Raw genomic sequence first — 8,271 nt, forward strand, 5'->3', positions numbered from 1 at the left:
ACCTCTCTCTATGGTATTTTCACAATTAAAATAAATAAATAAGAACACATGGAGTAAAACATTTCTCCTTAAGGAAGAAGAAGTGGAAAGAGGGAACACTTAAGAAGAAACACACCCCTGGAATCTGCCAAGGTTTTGATTCAGACCTTGTAAGTATGCAGCTGTAGCCTACCAAATCATGATATTTTTCTGAGTACTCTGGAAAAAAGCTAGTCAAGCGGGAAAACATTACCAGGGTTCTGATACAATTAATAGGAAACTGACAGAGGACTGCCACTGTATATACCTTGGTACTTTTGAAAATATTCAATAAACTGCCTGTGGAACTGTCCCTGCTCTCTCTGGTGTGTGCCCAGGTATGCCATGCTCACCTAGAAGTGCAGCAATAGCCAGCACTAAGAAGAGAAGACTCTTCCTCCTCAAAGAGTTGTTTCACATACACCATTGATGGAGCTACATAACATATCAGTCAGCCAAGGAGAAATGTTTACTGGGCTCACATTCCATTTCATAGACAGAGAGTAAAGGGTAGGTTTCTCTCTGAGAATCAGTAACTGATAACTGGCACTCTGAAACTCTTGGTCATCCAACTTCATGTACATTTCTCTATACAAATAGTCATAGCCTCTTCTAAAAAGAACACAAGTCACCTTGCATCAGGGCTAACGACCCCAGTTAAAGATCCTACCTCCAATCATAGCCACCTTCTGAGATACTGGATGCTCGGCCTTTGCCATATGAATACTGTGAAGACACAGCTTTTAATGCATAACATGAAGATTCTCTTTATGTGGCAGGAAGCCAAAACACACAGGCAGAGAATCAGCTTCACAGTCAGGCCATACAATTCAAGTTAAGATCCATCCATTGAGTATCTGTTTATGAGCTATCTAAAAAGTGAATACTAGATAATAGTAATTCAATGTTATCTTTTCAGAGTTATGGAAGGTTTGGGATGAGATAAGGCAGTAGCATTTAGAACAGCACCTGAGAGTGCTTACACAAGTCCTTCTTGCTACAGAAAACAGATCCTAATGCTGAGCAGTCAAGATCATGTCACAAATTTTCTAAAAGTTTGCATGTATGTTTCTAAATTGATTATAGAATAGTCTGTGTATAGAATCTACAAGCTGATGGAGAAGAGGATGCATTGTTTCCAAGTATTGAGTCAGTAGTTAGTTTGCAATAAAGGAAAAGCTAAGAGTTTCTTTTAAGGAGTAGCTGTAATTACAAGATGATAGAGATGGAAGGGCAGGCAGGACAACAGAACTGCAGCCTGTAGCTGTCCACATTGTCTTGACTGACAGCTTTGGCAGTCCCACCAGCAGGATTAGTGCTCAAGAGAGGGGCGTCTGAGAGAAGAGCCTCACAGGGTGGCTGTCTGTCCTACTCAAGACTGTGGATTGGTGGAATCCCCAACAGGATGGGGGAATTGGACTAAGAATCAAATTCAGTCCTTCTCTACTAAATCCAATGAGAGTCCACGTCTCTTTCACATCCATAAAATGATTTATATATAATTTCATCATTAGGCAAAACAGTATATTAATTTTCATAAAATAAAATCAGATACTTTGTTAAAGATTGTAGGAATCCCAATAATGTATCTCAAAGGTGTTCAGTAAATTTTTCTCCAGCATTGTTTCTTCACTGAATTTTTGCTTTTGTTCTCTTTCTTACTCTAAGCTGGAACCAGAGATCATGAAGGCAGGGAGTATAAAGCTTTTGCATTACTTTTCAATCCTCCTTTGCCAGTGCTTCTACTAGTACAGTGTTGTAGCTACCACCAGAGGGCAGTGCCTCCCTCGCTCCAGAAGCCCATGGTTTCAGTCATCAGTGGCTTGTTGAGGAGAAGTGCTATTATGTGTATTCAAAGTAAGTAAGTGAGTTGTACTGACTGGCGAGCAAAAAACTGGGGCTGGCAGAAGAGCTAGATACATTCTCAGTAACAATAACTCACTTTGTGCCTGAAGATTCTGGCTCCATTTTAGGGTGTACAGGTACATCTCCTGTATTTCTAAAAGAAAGGGGGATGGAGGAATTCCTGAATGTCCTTGGTGACTATGTGGCTTCATCTGATCAGTGAGTTGTGGCTCTCTGTGATGAGAACAGGGATGCAAAATTTCAAAGGCCTCATTGTTTAAGAGTTGAATCTTGTTGATTTTTCAATGTAGTTTGAAAAAAGAAAAACAGTGACTAGTGGTCTCTGATTTCTACGAGTCAACAGCCAAGAAGAAGAGAAAGCTCAGACCGTGAGCATCGAAGGGGGTGAAAATGCCACCGTTAGCTATTATAAAACATCCATATTCAACCTGCAGTGGTATAGACAGGATTCTTACTCTTGATTCGTTGGAAGCCTTGACGTTTGAGGGCCAGAACCTGCAGTGGGGAAATGAAATACTAGGCTCAGAACTGTCCACTCTCAGCTACATGGTCTTAAGCTCATCTTCAGTGTAGTGGCCCTCTAAATCCTCAGTTTTCGTGAAACAAGTAAATCCAAAATATCCACTGATTTATGATCATTTTATTAGGAAAGGGAAGCCCTGGGCACTTCGTGAGCATGAGGAAGAACTGCTCAGGACTTGAAGATGCCCCCTTTCCTATGTGCAGTGCAAGGCCAAGGCAAGTCTGTGAGATGCTGAGGTCCTTCTCACCTTCTGGTAATTTTGAGGACAGGAGGTGCATCAGTCATTCAAGTGAGATGGATCTGAGGACACTTCCAGCCAACTCACTTCACGAAAAGGAATTGAACCAGTGGATCAGAAGAGAAGCAGAGAGCTGAATCTTTGAATAATGGAGATAAAGATCTGAATCAGATCCTGCTATGTAACATTCTATCAGTTTCTTTATAAGGAAAACATAAAAATTTTGTAATTTTCCCCTCTGTGTACAAATGTATCTTCTTAATTACAAGGTCTTACTTAAAATTTCCATATTGAATTGAATTTCTTTGTACAACTACAGAAAAAATTTAAAACATGGTTAAAAGTAAGTTAATAAAAATAAGTAAATAAGCCTTCAGAAAAATTTAAAATGTTCTGTTTTAAAAGCTAATTCTTGTAAGATCAAATGTATCAATTTTCATCCTTTTATCTTGATCTTATTAAAATAAATGCATGCTGATTATAGTTTGTGTCATAGTTTTGACACTATAGAAAGTATATGTGAAGAAAATCGCGGTCTTTGCTTTCATATGCATGCTTAAGGAGGAGCGAGTAGGAAGACTTGGGGAGTGAGGTATAGGGCAGAGGCTCTTGATAGCCAGCGACACTTTGTCCCATCAGTATTATCTATATCATAGGCACCCAGAGAGCCAGGGAAGTTCTGGCTATTCGACTCCATGCTGACTTAATCAGTCTCTCATGAAGTAAAAACAAAATATTTTGTTTTATTTGTGTCCCATTTGCAGGGATGCCGTTTGTGGCTTCAGTGCTACTTGAAGGGCTGTTCTCTGGATTGACTACATTGTTTCAAGTCACATTTTTCACTTCAATATTACGCTTACTTACCCTGTCATCCATATTTAACTGAGGTGGAAGAGTGGAGGAATGTTGATTTGTGCTTTGGTGGCTCCTTGGGGAAAGTCTTGTTTCAGAGGTGGTGCTTTTGCTTGGCCAAAAGTATTTGGAGGTGGAATAAAAGAATGATTCATTCTAATGAAGGGGTAGAATTTGAGTTATTTGCAAGCACAAAATTAAATGCTAAATCAGGGTTGGATACTTGCCCAACATTCTGTGGAGGAATCTAACTGAAGTTTTCAGTGGGATTTTGTCTAAACTGTTGATTAGACATGTTAACATTTTGACCTAGCACATTTTTTTTTCTAGGTTTAATCTGTGCTTTAGTTTTCATTTTTTTTTAAATTTTATTTTATTTTATTTGAGAACATACTGTACAGAGGGGCTACAATTACATGGGCAGGATAATGCATACATTTCTTACCAAGCATTGCAGCCTCCTCCTTTGTTTACCCTTCACCTCCCTTCCCAGCCTCCCCCCTCCCCCCACCCAATTATACCCCCCTCCCCCCCCACACCGACATTGTAAAGCTGGTTTTGACATGACATTTTGTACTTCTCATTGTTGCAACAGGTCCACCTGTATCCTTAAACGACTTGTTAGCACATTATTATAAAATGGATTTCCAAAACTGGAATTATCATGTGGCCCAAAGTTAAAAGCATGAGGTCAGTTAAAACCCATGCCCGAAGGATTCTGAAGAAATGGATGTGGCTGACTCCTGAGTAAAGGACCACATAGGGAGAAGACATTCTTACATTTTGGGGGGACCTGTGGTGGCATTCTGAATGTGTTATAACCTCCAAAACCAGGATAATTGGGGCCAAGATATGGATTTGATGAAGGTAGTGGTTTTTTAGGAAATAGTATTATAGTTGTCATCCAATGGATTACCAGAGTGGGGATTTGGTGGTTGAGCATACTCAGTCAGTGGAGGAAAAGAATGTCCCTGTGCATTTGCCTTGTGTTTTATGGTATGTGGACTTCCTGGTTGTATACCTGGTCCTCCTAACCCATCCAGTACACTATCACCACCGGACTCTCTTCAGCACCATGGGGTCCTTATCTTGTTCTGTGGACATCAGGGTCCATGGGGGGCATTGCTCCCAGGACTTGTGAATCTGGTCTCCATGCTGCTGCAGCAGTGGTGGCGGCTCCTCTCCACCGTGGGCCTGCCCGCCCACCCCTATCACCCCACCTCTACCCCCCTCCCCAAGTCTCCTCTGCCTACTCCACCTCTGCAGCAATAGGGCCGACTTTGCAAACTGTAGGAGAAGGCCGAAACCCCTGCAGCGGCACGAGCCCCTTGGTGGGAGTTGAGGTGAGCTCAGGACAGGGGACCCAGGACCCGGGCCATGGATCCTGGCAGAGGAATCACTCAGACCAGGTGGTGCCCTCCCCACCCAGAGGATGAGGACAAGGAGGGGGAGGAGGAGCCCAGCCCCACCTCCGCAGCTGCAGTTCCAGGTCTCAGACACAAAGCCCTGGGCCAGGAAGCCGCCACCAGCACCTGCTCCCAGGCTAGCAGGCAATGGACTCTTACATAACTTGCTGGATCCCATGATTGGTGTGGTAGGAGCAAAGATTGAAAATAAAGCTCTTGCCTTCATTTTAGACAGTCACAATTCTGTGGTGACCTTTCAATTTGGTTGTGTCTAGAGAAAATGAGGCAAGTATAGCACCAGAGTCTGGTACCAGTGGTTTACTCTGGCAATTCCAGCTAGATGGAGAAGGATATGTCTGTTGAATAATGGTTTGAAGAATAGAAGGAAGAGCACAATCCAAGGCTGGCCTAGGCAAGAACATGAAACCTCATCTGAAAACTAACCCAAAGCAGAAAACAGCTGTAGCTGTAGTTCAAGTGTTAGAGTACATTCCAAGTAGGTGCAAAAACCTGAGATCAGGGTTTTGATCACCTGAGATCACCACCCATCCCAAAAGAGTTGTGTGAGATTATGACATTATGATTATTTCCAGGCCAGTAAATTATAATACATACCATGTGCTCAGGACAGAACAGCATCTCTCCCTGTGCAGGAAGCCTGTGACAGGACATAAGCAAACCTGCCCTACATCTGCTGGCTGTATTTCCTGTTGGGTGACGTATCACAGAGCACACAAACCTTGTAGTTTCTATTGAGCTAAGAGTTTAGATTAATATCTGGATTTGAGGCATAACAGAGTGTCTCAATCAGGGGAAGAGCACTACTATGCTGATCACTAGCCTGCTGGGGGCAGCCATTGCTTCTATCTGTCTTGGTAAGGATTTCCACAAACACAGGGCTCAGGCTCTTCTCAGTCATGAAGTTGATAGTAAGAGGAGCTTTGTTTTCTAAGGAAACTCAGAAGGGAAGGAATCACAGCTTCAAGCCCTAAATTCCTTCATCCCTTGGTTATTAAAAAAAAGTCAGTCTGACTCTGTCCTCTTTATTTCAGGAACCAGCATGGCCCAGAAGGTAACTCAAGCTCAAACTTCAGTTTTGGTGGTGGAAAAGGAAGCTGTGACTCTTGACTGTTTGTATGAGATTGGGGAATCCTATTACTCCATCTTCTGGTACAAAAAGCCACTAGCAGGCAAATTGATTTTGCTTGTTCGTCAGAACTCTTATGATAAGCAAAATGCAACAGAGGATCGTTATTTCCTGAACTTCCAGAAATCATCCAGATATATCAACCTCACCATCACAGGCACACAGCTGGAGGACTCAGCTGTGTATTTTTGTGCACTCATAGAGCCCACAGTGAGAGGAGAGCCTTCAGGTGCCTTACATAAACCTCAGCCAGAGCAAGAGACCCAGGGAGAGAAGCAGGGCTGTGGACACAGGTGTGACTTACAGGGGAACTGTAGAGCAATTCACATACAATGTCTATAGACACACCACCTAGTAGACGTGTGTGTCTAACACATCTAGAATAGTTTTCCAATGATAAAACCATACACACTACCCAATCTTGTTTAGTGTTTACTTTAAATAAACATTTAATATGCATGCCTAACCTTGAGACATTTGCTCTGGGACTTTTGGGAAATCACCTAATTTTATAGATACAGACTTCTATATGGAGTCATTCTATGAAGAAGGACCTCATCCCTTGGGCCTGCTCCAGGATGTGTATATCTATTTCTGTCTTTCTTTGCCTCTTATTCTGTCTCCCTGGCTCTCTCTAAGTACACACACACACACACACACACACACACACACACACACACACACACACGAGAGATAGCTATATATGTCTATATGCATAGAGATAGAGAGATAATAATGGAAAGAAAACATGACACTGGAGACTAAACAAAGCAAATCAAAACTGAGTTGGGAAATTAAGCAGAGATTGGACAAGCAACAATCAATAACAGAGCAGTTGAAGCATTATGTTCAAAATTTTAGAACATGAGAACTTAAAATTTGTATATAATATATAAGTATATTTTATATATATATATATATGTGTGTGTGTGTGTGTGTGTTTGTGTGTGTGTGTGTGTGTGTGTGTGTGTGTGTGTGTGTGTAATCTGTGTCTACAGAGAACAGAGAACTTCTCAGCCAGTTCCAAGGCATTAATATTGAGGGCCATAATATCACCACACTTCAGTGGATGTTTTCATATTGGATATGGTTTAGGTTTCCTACAATGCAAGAATTGTGATTCCAAGTGTCACACTGTAAAAAATTCTCTATCCAAATAGCAATAGAATGAAAAGTTAACAACAAAGCATAGCAGCAGAACAAGTCCAAGATGTTGCTGACTCCATAGCACTATACTCAACAGTTTGAGTCAGCAAGATCAGAAAGACAAATACAAACATTGGTACAAGCTGAACTATTACTCTGAAGGGAAGTAATTAATATGGAATAAAATTGTAGGAAATTTCAAAGTTATTGTAAGAAGTAATTAATGTGGAATAAAAATATAGGAAATTTCTCACAAAATAAAACATTTTGTGAGAAAAAGTCAAGCACAAAGAAAATTATCTCATGGTTTTGCTCAGAGGAATCTGGGCCTAAATAAAATATTACATGATTGCAAAAGGAGCAGTGTGTGAACATGTTCAAAATGCATTATATTTGGCTGGGAAGATGGCTCAGTGGTAGAGCGCTTGCCTTGCATGCCTGAGGCTCTGGGTTCGATTCCTCAGGACCACATAAGCAAAAAGAAAAAAGCCATAAGTGGCGCTGTGACTCAAGTGGTAGAGCGCTAGCCTTGAGGTGAAGAGCTGAGGGCAGCACCCAGGCCAAGAGTTCAGGCCCCATGACCGGACCCCCCCAAAAAATGCATTATATGTGTAGCATGCTCTGTGTGTGCGAGTGTGTGTGTGTGTGTGTGTGTGTGTGTGTGTGTGTGTGTGTGTGTGTGTGAATAGCATAATGAAATCAACTAAAATGCTAAAATGAAGGGAGGAAGAAAGTGTTAGAACAGAGTAATAGAAGAGGTTAATGTGATCAAAATATTATATGCCTGTATGGTCATCTCACAATGAGACTCCTTTGTACTTTATGCTAATAAAAAATTAAATTCTTTTTTGCCAAATGAGATATCTTTTACTTATCCCAGTTTATGTAAGAACATAGTGTCTGATTTATAATCTATATTAAGGATTCATTTTATAAACTCTGGATAGGAATAGACTTTTGAGCTCAAAAGCTGTAAACCTTGCTAACCAGGAGGCTGAGATCTGAAGATCTCAGTTTAAAGCCAGCCTGGGCAGGAAAGTCTCCAATTAAGTGTGTGTGTATGTGTATGTGCAAA

At 41.3% G+C, this 8,271-nt stretch overlaps 1 pseudogene; it reads right to left on the reverse strand.

Annotated features, from left to right (window-relative positions):
• Positions 1-3,290: 3,290 nt before the first annotated feature.
• LOC138812610 (pygopus homolog 1 pseudogene) lies at positions 3,291-4,601 on the reverse strand (annotated as a pseudogene).
• Positions 4,602-8,271: the final 3,670 nt, after the last annotated feature.

The sequence above is a fragment of the Dipodomys merriami genome, unplaced genomic scaffold (assembly GCF_024711535.1).
Source record: "Dipodomys merriami isolate MVZ:Mamm:240054 unplaced genomic scaffold, mDipMer1.0.p SCAF_1, whole genome shotgun sequence".
Lineage (NCBI taxonomy): Eukaryota > Metazoa > Chordata > Mammalia > Rodentia > Heteromyidae > Dipodomys > Dipodomys merriami.